Genomic DNA, 15,808 nt, shown 5'->3' on the forward strand with positions numbered 1-15,808 from the left:
ACATAGCAACTGTAAAATTACTTTTAAATAGTAATAAATAGTAAGCTCGGCCACGGCAGAGAAACCTTGTACGGGATGGGGTAACATGGCAGCGTGTGCTGCAGCAGCCTGGGGAAGGCAATACCCTGACCAGGTCTGGCAGCAGATCAAGGGCAGTCGCTTCACTTGCTTTTCACATTATATAGCTCGGAGAAATTATTTTTGTAAGGTTCGGCCTTCTCAAAACCTCTCTACAGAGCACAGCCTTTACCGGTCCCTTACTGTCAAGCCCCTACCCACCAGCACACAACGTGGTGCTGTAGCCGTGCCGGCTGTGTGCTGGCTGCCACACCAGCAGCTCCGTGGTGGTGCATGCTGCCAAACCCATGAGACCTGCCCAGAACAGGAGGAATGCCTCCCTTTCCAGCCTCCTCTTTAATTTCAGCATGCAGGCAGCCCCGCTGCCAGGGCAGGCCGTGCCAGGCCGCTGTTTGGTTTGTAAACAGACACCCCGGGCTCATCTCCGCCGCAGGCCCTGCGGTCCCCGCCTTGCTCCCCACTGGCACGCGGGAGGACTGCTGCACGTAGCGTTATCTGGAACGGCAAGCTTTCACAAGGAAGCAGATGATGGTTAGGATGCATATTTTTCATCTACGTGTGTTTGTTTTGCTTTCTCCAGTGACTATATTAGCTTTTCCTAGAAATGAGGGGAAAAGTTCTGTCATGTTCCAGCCCGGGCTTGGTGAGGTTCGAGAACAAAAGCTCAGTTAAGGCAGACACTTTGCCTGTACACACTACAACATGTGCAGGGTGTGTTCTTTTTGTACTAAAGGAAGGCTCGTATGCTTTCCAATTCGATAAAGGAATCCCCCCAGGGTTAACGCTCCGAAAGCACGAGTGGTGACAGGGAAACCTATCGCTTTCATTCCTTATTTTGTCTCCCACCAAATACAACACAGAGCTCCTCTTAACCTGAGTTGGTGGTAGCCATCACGGAGCAGCTCCTGAAGTGCACACCAGGCATTGTCACAGTTAAAATTAACTTTTAAGTTGAGCCTGGTCCCTTTATTTGAGCAGCCATTTGGATATGCAGGTTTTGATATCCAATTGCAGCAACCTGGGATTTTCTGAGGTAAAACACTCAGCAAGGAGTCCTTTTATATTAATTTCTGGATGCCCATAGACAAAGATTTCTATTTCAGTTTGTTTCTTGCCCCTTGCAGAAGAATCGGGGGGAGAACAGGACACACACACAACCAAAATGACAACCTACCTCCAAGCTGGGGAGAAGCCCAGCCTCTGGGCTACTCTTGGGCCAGGCTGCTCCACCATGACCAGCACACCCCTGAACACACCTCAATACTATTTGTAGTGCTTTTCTTTCCCCGACCACCATCTTCTTCCTTCTGCTAGTTTTGCCTAAAACCTTAAGACAAAACCCTTTTCCTCAATACATTTACAAGAACACAGGATACTACTTGGGTCTCTGAACAGTGATACTTGTGTAAAGTTATATTCCTCACTGTTTTAGCTACATCAAAGCTGCCATTAAAAGCTTGTGCTTGTGGTATTTTAATACCTCCAGACAAGAAACCACAAAACAATTCAAGAGATCTATACAAATTCTTGAAAAAGGCAGCCTGATTTATCTGTACTTTGACTATATCCGTAACTGTATGTTGCGTATATTATCAGTCCTTAATTTAAAAAAAAAAAAAAAAAAAAAAAAAAAAAAAGCCAAACAAGTACTATGACTTCCTCTCATCTGCTTCTTGTTAAGGTACAGGTACCGATGTCTTCAGCTGGATTTTCATCACAAGAGAAATGCTAAAGCAGGCTTTAACAAGAACAATATGTAGATAGCAGTATGCTCACCTCGAGCTGCACTGTGTGAGAATGCAAACAGGAATACTTCACAAGTACAAATATAGTTGTCACATTAACCACATTACTACCTTCTCCTGGAAGCTTCTCACAGAAACATTCAAACCGGTTGACAGACATAAGTCCCAGAAAGTCCAGCCTCAGGATTATTTAAAAAAATATATATTCACAAAGATGGTCCTGCCTCCTATTTCTCTCCGCAATCCTGCATTGTTCACTACAGCTGCTATAGATGTGGATTACAGCTGCTTGCACTTGAACACATGCAGCTGACTGCTGCATTATTTTTTTTATTTTTTTATTTTTTTTAAATATTTAGATACTTTTATGTTACTTATATTTGTGTACATGGGCACACAACATATTATACATATTCATTCATATCCCACCCACATGCAGGATAGCAGGGCTCCAGCATGGAAGAGCAATCTGGCATGAGCATGGAAGTTGCATCACAAGTAAAAATATAGGCTGTGGGATGCATGCAGAGCACACACTTTTTAAAGAATTAGTGAGAGCATCAGATGAATAATATGCTCATCTCACTTACACGATTGGCTCACTTAAAAGGTGTCATCTCAAACAACATTCCATATGTACTATCAGACTTTACGGATTTAGCATCCTATCATAGGCTTAAACTACTTGATAAATACAGCTCAAGCTGGCCTCTTAATGATACCCAGAATGAAAACACTTCTCAGCCAGAGTGGAAAAATCGTGACCAGAACTTGCATCAGCAGTTGATAGCAAGTCAACCAGCAAACGTTTTGCAACACAACCTAACAGTTCAGAACAGTTTTAAGTCAGAGACTGCTTTGTCCCCTCATCTGCTTTGTCCTCTACACAGCGACTAAATACTAGATAGGAACACCAACAACTAGTTTGAAAATAGAAGTCAACTATCCTCATGCACCCAGACTTCATTCATCTTATGCTTTCTACAGAGATGAACTCTGTACTTTGAAGCCATCCACAGGTGTTCCCTTAACCTAAAATAAGGAGATGCCTGCAGTGGGTTTCTTCTTACTTTAAAGAGGACGATGTCAATAAGGACACACTCAACATTGCAGCAAAGAGCATCAATTTAAAATTCAGGTGCTTTTTATGCCTTTGTGTCCTCCGAAGTCCAGTCAAGCTAACCACCAGTGTTCATATCACAGTCAGATTGCAGTTGCAAGACAAGGTCTAGAACTTGTCCCATGATTTTAGAAGCAGGGTTGGTCTGATGAACCAGAGCCTTGACTAAAATTGGTTTTGACTTCTGGTGTTTGTCCCAAATTCTAAAAGCAGACATCTATATAAGACACCACCACCAGAGCTGTAAGATACCTCCACAAGTCATTTAACCTAGCAGAAGCTACAATCACAGCTACAACTCAGTAACTAAGAATATCTTCAGAGGTAGCAATACAAACATCTACATATGTATGAATTTCAGACAGACTCAGAAATACCCTTCCCATATCACTGCAGATTTCCTAATTAAGGGCCTTTACCACTTCACTTGTCTATAGCAAATACTATGACGTTTCATGTGCTGCTCAAAGACGTCCATCTTCACAATGGACAGTCAAAAGACTTAATGTCCTTGGAGGTCTTGATTTGGTTGGGTTTTTACTCCCCCTTGCTAAGATACCCAAAAAAGCAGTCCACATGCTTCTTACAATGGAAGAAAGATCAAAACAAGGTCTCCAGAGAAAGACTCCGCTAAAGAGACTAAGGTGACAGGACCAGATGAGAAGAGAATGTTTGTCTCAGAGGAGGTGGCAGTGCAAAAAGACGGGAATGACCTAGAGCCACTTCCCTCAGCACCAGCAAAATATCATCTGCTAGAAGTCGTCTCTACAAATATAGTTTGAGGCATCAGTAACTGGCTTAGAGTAAGCCTATATCCGTCAAATCCTTGAATAAATTTCACTTTAAAATCACCCAAGATGCTTCAGAAAGTGAATGTTCAGACTCTGCACTTCATCATTCTGTATTGCTTTAGAAACAGGACTAAGGCGCTTGTAAGCTCTTTAGTTTCATTCCCAGTTTGAGCCAAGTATAAAGTGCATGTTATACAGCATTAAGAGACAAACTGGGGTATAAAGCAAATATGATTTGTTAATATAAATCTATGTGAGCATGTAGACAAAGCGTTATCATCCATCTATTACCCAGTTCACATACTGGGGGAGCAGACTTATGTGAATGCAGACAGCTGTGTAAACACACTTGCAGTTAAGATACAAAACATGTAAGGAAAGAAAGCAACACTCCAAGAAGTTTTACATTTTCCTTCCATTTAGCTTCACAAAAATCTGTTTCTCTACTGTGCTCATAAATGGAGTTGAAAAGCATCTTAAAAGAAGTATCTGGGAGGCATGCAGTGGTGAGAGGAAAGTGTGAAAAAAGCTCTAGGTCTGGTGAATACTACCAAGAGCTTATTGCAGCTGTAAATAGTAAAGAATAACGAAGGTTTGGCTGTGGTTTTTTTGTTTGTTTGTTTTGTTTTTTAAGTAAAGTTTTTTGGTTTTGCATTATGTTTCGCCATTGATTTTTAAAGCCAATTAATATGGCAATGGAAATAAACTGTAAAAAGCTTAGCATGCGGAATGCAGTAGAACAGCAAGTGACAACACAAGAACACCAAAGCCACCCGTGCAAATGCCACAAAAGCAACAGAAGACAACCTCGGTTTGTAGCAGAGATGCACCAAGATGCGCTAATAGGGACTACAATATATGTTTGAGTTTGACTGGCTTTGGGGGGAAAAAAAATAAATAAATAAAAATGGAACTTACAGGAAAAATCTGAAATTCCAGCTTTAAAGCTCCAAAAAGCTTCAGCTGCAATTTATGAGTCCATCACCTCCCAGGCAGCGCTGTGAGCACACTGGGCAGGAAGCTCACTGTGTTTGTACTTCATTTGTTACACCACGAGGAAAGAGCAGACACTGGTCACTACAAACCATTCAATTAAAAGCTCATTTTCTAACCATTAGGGAGAGGATAAATGGTTCAAGTTCTGGAGTTCCCAACTGCAAGCCCAACTAGAACCATAATTACTAAATTCCAACCAGTAAATTGTGCATGGAGAGGATGAAATATTATGTTTTCTCATCTCAAATACAATCACCTCTTCACACTGGCCAACAACAACAAAAACTGAATAAATGCTCCATTGTGTATACTTCTTGACTACCACATGCAAGCATAAATTGTGCTGTAACAGTGGTTACAAACCACCAAACTATCAGATCAAAAAAAGGCATAATTTTCCAACTTGGATGTCACAAGTTAAATTCCTTAATCCAGAACAAGTCAGCAAAAGAGCTCGGCACCCCTGCCCTTTTTGGCAGAAGGGGCAAGTATTCCAGGCCTTCAAAAGCGAGTCCAATCTAACTGTTTTGGCTAGAGAGAAAAAAAAAAGCCCTCACAAGTACATGGTATTTGTTTCGACTACCCAACAAGAATTGCATCTGGGTAACTTAAATAGACGGGCAGCTACAGGGATGCTGCTCACACACAGCTCTGAGTCTGATACCCAACATGCGACCGTAAATCCGGGAACGAAGCAGACCACATGAGGGTACAGCCATCTGTGTGATGACTGCGACATCACTGTTGCAGCATGCGATACTCTGCCCTCATTAAAAACACCAGCGCAAAGCCCCATACGTGAAGCAGATGCCTGCTCACAGCAATAACCTCCCCAGCAAAGCAAGAAAGACCACAGGGCCGGCGTCAGGAGGCAGCAGTTAAGCTGGGCACAGCTGGGAGAGGTGCCACGAACACGAGCTCATGCCCCGCTGCTCCCAGAGGTGCCAGGAAGGCTGCGCTCCCAGCATGGCATCAGACCTTGCTGCTTCCCACAGGGATGTCCTGGGAGCGGTGGCTGTGGTGGGCAGGCTGAAACAGGGATTTCCATGCACCACGAGTCACCTTCTTTATCTTTTCTTTGTCCCAGCTACGCGCAGTTTCTGCAGCAAGCTCAAAGTGCCACGCCGGGGATGCACGTCTCTCTCACACAATAGGATTTTCAGAGTTATTCATGATTTAGAAATGCACAGATTAATTTGGGCTGCTTTACATCCCAGTCTGGCTTTTAATGCTGCGTAACTTGCTCTTTATATCTGCTCAAGCTGGGAAGGAAACTAAGCGCAGCTTGCAAACCCTGCAGTTGTACTTCTAAAGCAATCGAGAATGATGAAGTGCAGGCTCTAACCATTCATCTTTGCAAGGATTAAAGTGAAATTCACCCAAGAATTCAATGGATAAAGGTGTCTGAGAATCCCGTGGAAAGTTAAAAGTTGACGTAAGGCCGAATACAGTGCAGTTAATTTGTTTGCAAGGGCGATTGGTTTGGAATAAACCAAAGTAGATTTGGAAAGACAAGACTTTTCCCAGCACTGATCCTAGAAAGGCTTTTTCCCTCATGAGCAACACCTCTTCCCAGCCAGTCCCTCCAGGTCTTTCCCTGGAGCCCAGCATGCTGCCACGTGCCACCACTCAGAGACACACAAACTGCTGTGAAATCCCCTGCAGCACAGCAGCAAGAGCCCTCCAACGCCTTCAAAACAGGGCCTCCAAGAAACAACCGAAAGACCTGCAATCCTGTCATCTACAGAGGAGAAGCCTGAGGGAGGAACTGAGATGGAGGAAAGAAGTTTCCCAGGACTGGGAGGCAGCAGGGGTAAATATAGAGTGCTCGCACAGGATCAGCCCACCACCACGCATTTCACAGGGACCCTCATCCCCTTCCTGCCCCGTACACCCAGCTCCCTGTATTTCCATCTCTGGAAGCACAACAGAATCAGACTCGAACTCAAGCTTAGTACTTCAATCTTCGGTTCTTCTCTGAGGGCTCTTTTCCTGTACCATCATGCAAAACACTGTTTGGTGACACCGCAAACCGCATGGGGCAGAAGTGTAAGTTTTGGGGAATATATCTGAGAGCAACCGTCACATGGGGCACATCGCACTAGGTAAAATAAAGAGGCGGTGTGAAATGCTTTCGTTGGCTTAACTCATTTGGATTTTTTTTTTTGTTTTTTTTTTTTTTAAAGGTGTGACAGAAGCACAGTCAAAACCAGACAGTTTTGGCTAATACAACCGATCAGCCTGCCCACCACGTCATGGCCACATCTGAAGTGCTCTCAGTAATAGCGACAATAACCAGTGCGAAGGGCAACAACAGTGACTTCACGAGCAGAGTAGCAGCGTTTAAAGTGCTCACAAAAACAGCAACACCATCCAGGAAGAGCTCCGATGCTTCAAAAAGGCTGAAAACCCCCTCTGTTTTCTCCCACTGAGATTATAAAAAGTTACTGAGCATTATGAACAGACATGCCATGCACCTCGCTTTGGTCATGCAGTAAAGAAATAAGTCGGGAGTTCCACGTACCGGCGGTGAATGCATAAAAATAACCAAGACGTCCGAGTATTTCAGAGTATCTGCTCGCTTTCAGGAAAAAAACGTGACCATTCATATGATTGCTTAAGCAGCAAAGCGTCTTTTTAGACAAATAGGAAGCCAGCGAGCCCGTAGCGATGTCAAGCAGCCCTATTTTTAGAAGCATGTGTCAAGGGCACATGCCTAGAAAGCGCTTTCACTGCTTCAGCAGTTTACAGGAAAAACGAGGCAGACGAGCACATGCGTATGTAGGGACAAATGAGCCCGAGTCCCGTGTGGGAATAATCACATGGGGCCGCTTCGGCCCTTCCAGGTGACTCCCGGGAGCGGTGCCAGCCTGACGCAGCCCCAGCGCTGCTCGGGTGACACGGGACGGGAGCAGGCGCGTGGCGCTCGGTCCCAGAGCAGCACAGGAGGGCTGGGGCAGCACAGGCTGAAAGCAAATGGACTCAATTACATTCTTTCACGTGAAAATTGAGTATTATGGGTAGGCAACAGGGTGTCTGCAAGAAAAAAAAAAAAAAAAAAAAAAAGGGAATCACTATAAAAAGCTTCATGTTCCCAGTTGTTTTCTATTTTAGGTTCCACCTATGATAATTTTCCAAACTGCTCAGTAGCTCTAGCATCAGCTGTTCAGAAGAGCCCAGCAAATATTTCATCTGTGAGTGTGTGGATGGAAGTCTGCGGAGTCGCTTAAAGGAGGCAAGAAGCCTGATCCTCTTGGCTCATCCTGGATCTTTCTCAGACTGTTCAGTGTCTCCAAACCTAGCCCACAGTGCACAACACCATAATGTACCTGTACGTAATACTGTAATATGTTATCTGGTGGGTCTCATTCGTTAATAAAAACAGTTACCAAGCAAAACAAGTTTCACCACTACGTGTATGCTTACCCTGCTACTTTCAAGTAGTATCTGTACACCTGCTGCCACTGCTAATCACAGTCCCAGGAAAGTTCCCTCCATTTTCATTAGCAACTCTCCCTTATTTGAAATATAACCTGAAAACTTTTAAGCCACTCTTTTAAGCCACTTTTTTTTTTTAAATACGGTTTAGCTAGTAAGTTACACAATGGAGAAGCCAACAAGGACTAATTAAAAGATGACAAGACAGCTCAGGTTAGAAGGGACCTCTAGAGAACATTTGGTCCAGGCTCTCACAGAAGAGGCTGCCCAGAAGAGATTAGCTAGCACCCCGCCAGGTCACATCTTGAAATGCACAAGGCTACTACGAAAGTGTGAGAAACTAGATATAAATGTATTCTTCCTCCATCCCACAGGCACAGTGGTGCCAGATGAGCCCTCCTTAGGCTATCCACAAGCACTTAAACAAATGCTTTGGCCAAGAACCAAGGTGTGATAGCCAAGTGCTCACTGGTCAGATGAGAAATTTGGCAAAAGACGATGTGCCATATGTAGATAAACCAAAAGACTATAAAGCACTAAGCCATCTGAAACACAGCGATGTGGTTGTCTGTTACATGGGTGCCTCTTCCACCAAGAAACCTGTTCAGTACAGGGCTTACAGCAACCTCAGTGTGATTACAAGGACCAGGAACACCAGAGCAGGTCGGTGTCAGCAGCAGCCCATGGTATACTTGATTCTTTCTGAAAGCAGAGACCAAGTTACCAGCTATCAAGAGGAGCTGTGACACATCCCCCAGAGCCCTCATAAAAGAGGCTGTTCAGCCATTCTGAGGACTGAAGCCAGAATGAAAAGCTTCACTGTTCAGTTCACTCACATGTACGAAGTCCTCCCAACCACGCTGACTTCCATGAATCTATTGACATTTACTGGTTTTGACCTCTAGTAGGTAATGATTCATTGAAGTGTGGTGTGGTCAGCATGGTCACAAGGCAACTGAGACCCAAATAGCAGGCACCTGCAATGAGTACATCCAGTGCCATACACACAAACCGTGGAAAAAGACTGTCAACCACAAACAGTTTGGAAAGCAGAGCTAGGACAGCAGGAGATGTGGACAGACACAGCTCTGGAGAGCTACCAAACAGCGCTGCTTATCAGCTTTGTATGGCCTTGTCCGGTGCAACTCCCCTGTGTACTGGGCTCTTCTTAGGATGGGAAATAAGGACAGCACAGGAACGTGTGTGTGAAATTACCGTTGCCAGCAAAGCAAGCATACAAGCACAACTGGAGGGAAAAAAGTGGAGATATTTGTATCTCCTTTTGGCTGCATTAATAAATAAGCTGCAGAGCAATATAAATCCCACTAATTTTCCATAGGAACAGATGTTTGCCAAACAACATCTCAGTTTCAACACTCACTTGTAGAGAATGCATTACACAGAACGTGCTACTAAAAGAATGACAGAAAACAGAATAAAATAAAAAACCAGTTCCAAGTTACAAGATATTTCTGTGCCTGTTTAAACAAATGGGATGTAGGCTTAATCCTTGTACTACAGCTCCTCTCCCGAGACATCTGGATGTAACTCTTCTCCTGTGCCATTACTCAGGTCACCTGGAAAAATCATAGGTTACACCTCAACAAAGTCCAGCGTGGCTGTTTTGTGAGCATCCACAGAGCTGCAGTTAACTTTTTGGATGTGTTACTGCTGAAAAACCACCCTGCCCAGAGGTGAGGGGCACAGGTAACCTGTCATCCAAGCCCGAGGAGCTCCTCATCGCATTTCTGTATGGCAACCTACACCCTTTATCTCTCGCATTGCTTTTGGTTACCCTCATCTTTTCCTCCCCCAGGGCACACAAAGCACAAACCACCCCACCCCAGGCCACCTTCACCCTCAGCTCCAGCCCCCCAGCAGCAAAGCCTGCCCTCCCCAGCAGGGCTTGCACAGGGGCAGGGCACAGAGGAGCGAGTCTGTCGGTGCCGCACTCTGCTGGGAAGGGGTCGCAGGAGAACAGCTGGGATTCAGGGAGGAAAAGCAGCAGCAAAATACAAAAACAACGGTGAGAAGTTGCATAAAGTTGGAAGAATCAATGTAACAACCTCGATGATGACCTTCCTACTTTGTCTCAAAATGAATTTAAAAAGCAAATTGTTAATTCTGGATTAATTTAGCTAGAAAGCAAAATATTTATTTCAAAGGACCACCTGCCTTAAAATTAAAATGCATTAGCTTTCCAGTGGCATCTGCTAAAGCTGTGTGGCAAATGTTACGGAGTTTCCAACAAGTCACTATCTTGTTTATAATTCATGGCCCTGTATTTATAAACTAACATCAGTAAAATATTACATGATGTTACACAATCAATTTAATTCTAAAACTTTAGTTAATGCTCTAACACTTCACTGGCAGTCTTCTGAAAGTTTTGCATGTGTGAGTACTCGGGCAGAGGTTCTGACACAAGTTTCACATTTTTTAAAAAATGCAAAAGCAGCATGGATCTCAACACCTGATTATATACACATGAAGAGGCAAGGCTGAGAAAAGCACACTGATTTAAAGCCACCCATGAGTCACTGAATTTGGAATTCCCATTACTTCAAGCCCAGCCTAAATGCTTACCCACCTCTAGAATTAAGATTTTGCTAATAGGAAGAGGTAAAGACAACAATATTCCTAAGAGAAACGATGCTTGAGTGCAGAAGCCAACCTCCATTGCTTTTCCTACAACTCCAAGCACAGACAAGCCTTTGGAGAGGAATGGGCAAGTAGTGACACATCTCTGAAATTTGAAGACATTGATAAAAACTCAGCTGAACTCAGTTCCTATATCAATGCAAGATGAAAAATGTATTTTAGGAGAAATACGTGCTGCTTGTGAGTCCGATACTCTCAGTAAAATGGCAAATGAAGCAGTGATTCATATAGCTAATCAACAAGAGAAGCCTGACACTGAATAACTGGTATTACAGCAACCGCAGAAGATGCAGAGCTTTAACTCCATGCTTTTTGTCTTCATGACACCTGAATGAATCTTATATTTTTGTTAAAGTTACTACCAGCATTCAATAAAATTTTCCCTGCATACGGCTGGTCAGCCAAGGAATGCTGAAACAAAGGGAAGGAAAACTACAGGCATTAAGTCAGCCAAGCCAACAGCTTCTCTCACTGAGATGACATCAGCTAGAAGCCAACTCGTCATCTTACTGCACTGAAGTCAGAATGACATGGTGTAATATTGTAAGGAATAACAAAAGAGGTACCAGAACCTTAAGACATGCTTCATTCTAGCACTGCCTTTAAGCCACACACCTGCCTGTGCTTCCTGCAAGAGCATCACGGTCCTGAGACCAGCATTCCTGTCTACCTTTGAGGTAGCACCAAAGCAAACATGAGGTGGGCAGTCCCGGCTAAGCTGTAGAGGATGGTTATAAGGACTCCACTGAACGCAACTCCCAAAACTACTTTCAAAAAGAGACCTAAAATAGCGCTCATACACACCAAGTATCATTTTTTACTCAACTGCTTTTGAACCATTAATGAGTCATCTCTTAAATCACTGGCTATTTTTACAAGGGATTATTCACACAGTAAACTAGCCTTCATAAAAAGGAACTCCACACATTTCCAATACAAACTATTTTCCCCCTTAACCTAATTAGCGCCACAGAGAAATCCACCGATTTAGTTTTGATTTTCAACTTGCTCACTAATTAAAACACTGAAGTGCATTTATCATAGAGGGCTGGTTTTGTTTTCCACCTCACAGCAAAAGCTTACTGCCTTCTACTTTGCCCACAGAAGGTTTTTTTCTCTACCAGAGGGGCTTTCTACCAACGTAAATGGCCAGCGACCAAGCGAACGTGGCAGAGCAGCAGAACATAAAAAGCAATTAGTGGTAAAGTTTTTGTAGGTTGTGTCATTTCTTATTCCTTCCACGCCTTCATGGGGCAGCAGAGACTTCATTAGAACCAAGTCCAGGCGCAGCCAGCCTCCTGCCCGCTTGGACTATTCTTAATCTTCGTGGAAGCCCAGCAATTTTCCCTGATTGCTTGTTTGAGGGACGCACAATTTCTGCAGTGTTTATTTTGGGCCGCGGCGGAGGGAGGGAGGAGCGTGGCCAAGTGGGCAGGAGCCCAACCCAGATCGCACAGAACGCGGCATCCGCACTCGAGGAACGGCTCCCGGCCTCGCTCGAAGCCCCAGAGCCTCCTTCCCTGCCTCGCCGAGGGTTGCACGCCTCCGTCTTCACCCGCAGGGCTCCTGCGGGATGGAAACCACACGGCTACACCCCAGCCAGCCCTGCTGACTGCCTGGAGCTCCCCCAGAACAGCGGGGGCGATGCCGGTAACAGAGCGTCCCAGGCAGTGCCATGAGGAAGGGGGGCATCCTCCGGTGTGAAGAGCTGCAAAACACGAAGTGAGCTCCTCATGGGCAACAAGGGACACTGCTACAGATCTCTGGATGAGCAGTGCGCTGCAGGAATAGTTAAAGAGTGAGATCCTCACCTGAACCAAACGTAGAACCCACAATGGCAAACACCTTGCCTTATGGAGAGCCTTGCACCCACACACATAATCAAATTCCCCTAAAGTCACCAAAATATCTGATTGCCATTTTTACAGGGTGCACATTAACAAACAAAGACCCTGATCACACTTTTTTTTTTTTTATAATCCTAAGAGAGAATTAACATGGATCTTAACGTGGATCATACCACCTCAGTGCAAGCGCACAGCAGCATCTGCAGCCTCCAGAGTGCCAGCTCTGTGGGTCAGGTGTTTTGGTGATAGAGCAGGTGTTCGCAGTATTCAGTCATCATTTTGATGAACTAACCACTAAGAACAAATTTAAAATTCATGTGTGAAATTAAAATTCTCATGCTAAAATTCTCTTCCCTCCTTCCTGAGGAGCTGTGATGGGGCAGACTGCGTAAGGTACACATAACACAGCAGACAACAGCTTGGGGCAGCAGAGCAGAGTGAAGACCACACTTGAGGACCTCCCAGTGGCTGCAGTTGGATTGAAGCAAGATTCCCTTAGAGAGCACTGCTACATCTGGATCACCCTCAGAAGGAAATGAAAAGCAACACTCCAGCAAGATATGCTGTCAGATACGCCAAAGCCACAAAAGCGTGCGAGAGGCAGCCACAAGATGAATTAAAGTGCTTGCAAAAATAACAGGGAAAAGCAAATATGCTTAGCACAAGTCACCACTCTTCAAGCAGATCAGGAGAGATCCCCATACCTTGAAGCACAAGCATCACGCATCACAATGATCATTAACATTTCGTTACGTCCAGCTGAGGGGTAGTTAAGCCATACCCTATTCAGTGCTGGGAGAGAAGCAGCTTTACAAGCACAGCAAGGTAACCCAGACCTTCAGCAGCCTCAACAAGGGTGGTGTTGCTCCTGCTTTTTCCGTACGGAGAGGAAAGCTGCAGAACTGCAAGGAATCCCACCAGAATTTGATTCCAGAAACAGTTTGCAGAAGGCTGTGATCCACAATCAGGTCTGTAGGGAGCACATGTAGTGATGGTATCCACTGCATTCTAGAGGGAAACTTATTTTTCTAAAACCGTAGGGCACTATAAGTTGCTAGCCATAGCACTGGGCAGGGAGCTAGCAGATGTAAGGCTTCCTAATGATCACTTCCCTCCTCTGTTATTTATTTCTTCAAATTTGTACATTTTTTGCATTCTTAATGCACCACAAGCAGTTGATGAAGGCTAGATGTTGGATGGGTCATAGCTTTCCTCACAGAACAGCCACAACATACCAAGAATTAATTCTGGTAGATAAAAAGCCGTAAATTGTCCTGTAAGGATCTCACATGCAGCTAATGTACAGGCTGACATTTATCAATGTGCAAAGACTCCCATTGTGGGTTAGCATGGAATAGAAAGCCTTCGGATTGAGTGTACCTCCTTTGATCAGCACAACATAAAGTTTCCTCACAGTTCTGGTTATACAGAAAATATTTTTTGTATATAGCCCAATTAAAATACCTCAGATTGTTTTTCTTAACCTGAAATAGAGGCAGGAATTTTATACTGAATTCATTGAAAGCATCCGTGAATAGTAATAGTGAAGTAGTAGTAAAGCTTAAGGAAATATTTGCAATACTGTAGACGTAAAAAAAAAAAAAAAAATCCACCAGCACCAACAACTATGGTGTTTTTAAAACCATTTCAAGTTACATTCTTAATAGAACAAGAGAGAAGAGACCAAAGCCATCTGAAAATGGAAAAGTTATTTTTGTGGAATAAGGACTCCCAACTATATAGTCAGGGCTACTAATTCCCCATACAAATTCCCCCACAAATAGTAGGTTTAAGATTTCCCTCTCTACTCCAGGCACCTATTTCCAAGCTCTTTTGGTATGGTAGCTGTGTCTGTGTCCTCCAGCTGTCTGCCATCAGATTTGGAGACCACCTAGTTCTTGCAATATCCTGATGCCAAGAAATCCACACACAAATCCAAAGCTCTTTCCTTCAAGCTAACAAGCGGTCTTCTCCCATGAGATGACCACTGGTCCCTGGCGATGAGGGCGAGGATAAGAGATGCCCTCTGACCCTAGTCCTGCCACAACCACTGATAGCAGCAAGAGCCCCAGGAGCGCTCACTCTGCTACAAACCTCAGGGTGCTCCCTAACATCCAGGGGATTCAGCGTAAGGATGCTGCCACAACACTGCAGTGTCTAGAAGACGGACAAGAAAGTAGTTTCCACGACCAACAAGGTGCAGTGGAAGCAATACAGCAATTAAAAAGCATACTTATGTGCAAAGGAGGACAGGACCTTGGCTCACAGGCTGGAAAGAGTTTTATTTTGGGGCAGTAAGCCTTCAAGTATGACATCTCACCCAGCAGTTCCAGTGGAAATTTGAAAGCCTAGAAGCCATAGGTCAAATTGCCTGCTGGAAAACAAACTTAGGCACTCAACAGGACCACGTGTGTCACCTGCACTTGCTTTTCTGCTAGCATCAACATCGGAAAGGTCAGAGAACAGGTAGGTAAGCTAATGCAGGTTTGTTATTTGGCTGGCACTTTGTTCATCTCAAAGAGAAAGTGAACTGGTAAATAGCAAATACTTTACAAGGAACAGGGCAGGAGCTTGGGATGAGGGAATAATTCATAGACAAACAATCGTTTCAGATAACATTATGGAAACATATTAGTAGGCTTAAAGACAAACACGGGTGGGTTTTGGTTTGCTTTTTTTTTTTTTTTTTTTTTTAAGTATTATTCTTTACAGACAAATTTCAGAATTTGTCTCATGATAAAGGTTTCTTTTGCTGATTTATAGAAATCCCCCTGAACTGCTCAGCTGGCAAACTAACAGCCTGGGAATGCCTATTTAAAAGCTTTTTTTAGAAAAAAAAAAATTAAATAAATGTGCATGAGATGTTGGAACTCATCTGGAGACTTGAATTTTCAATCTTTTTATAATCTACGGTTTTCTTTTGCCAAGCTTAAGATGTCAAAAACAAAAAGCAGAACTAATATAGTATCTATAATTAACTTGTTAGACACAATTTAAATTTGATGGTATCACTGTCCTGAAACCCATTATTAAAATTATCCTTCACTTGATTATGAAGTTACTACCGCCTAAATGAGAAGAAAATCCTGATGAAGTAACTTGGTACCTTTATCTGCTCCACTTAGATTACAA

At 43.9% G+C, this 15,808-nt stretch overlaps 1 protein-coding gene across 2 annotated transcripts in view; it reads right to left on the bottom strand.

Annotated features, from left to right (window-relative positions):
- Nucleotides 1-15,808, bottom strand: part of IGF2BP3 (insulin like growth factor 2 mRNA binding protein 3) — a gene marked incomplete at both ends in the record, with an annotated part of 106,939 nt that overhangs the window by 54,181 nt on the left and 36,950 nt on the right. The window lies entirely within an intron of this gene.

The sequence above is a fragment of the Netta rufina genome (assembly GCF_964035555.1).
Source record: "Netta rufina genome assembly, chromosome: 2".
Taxonomy (NCBI): domain Eukaryota; kingdom Metazoa; phylum Chordata; class Aves; order Anseriformes; family Anatidae; genus Netta; species Netta rufina.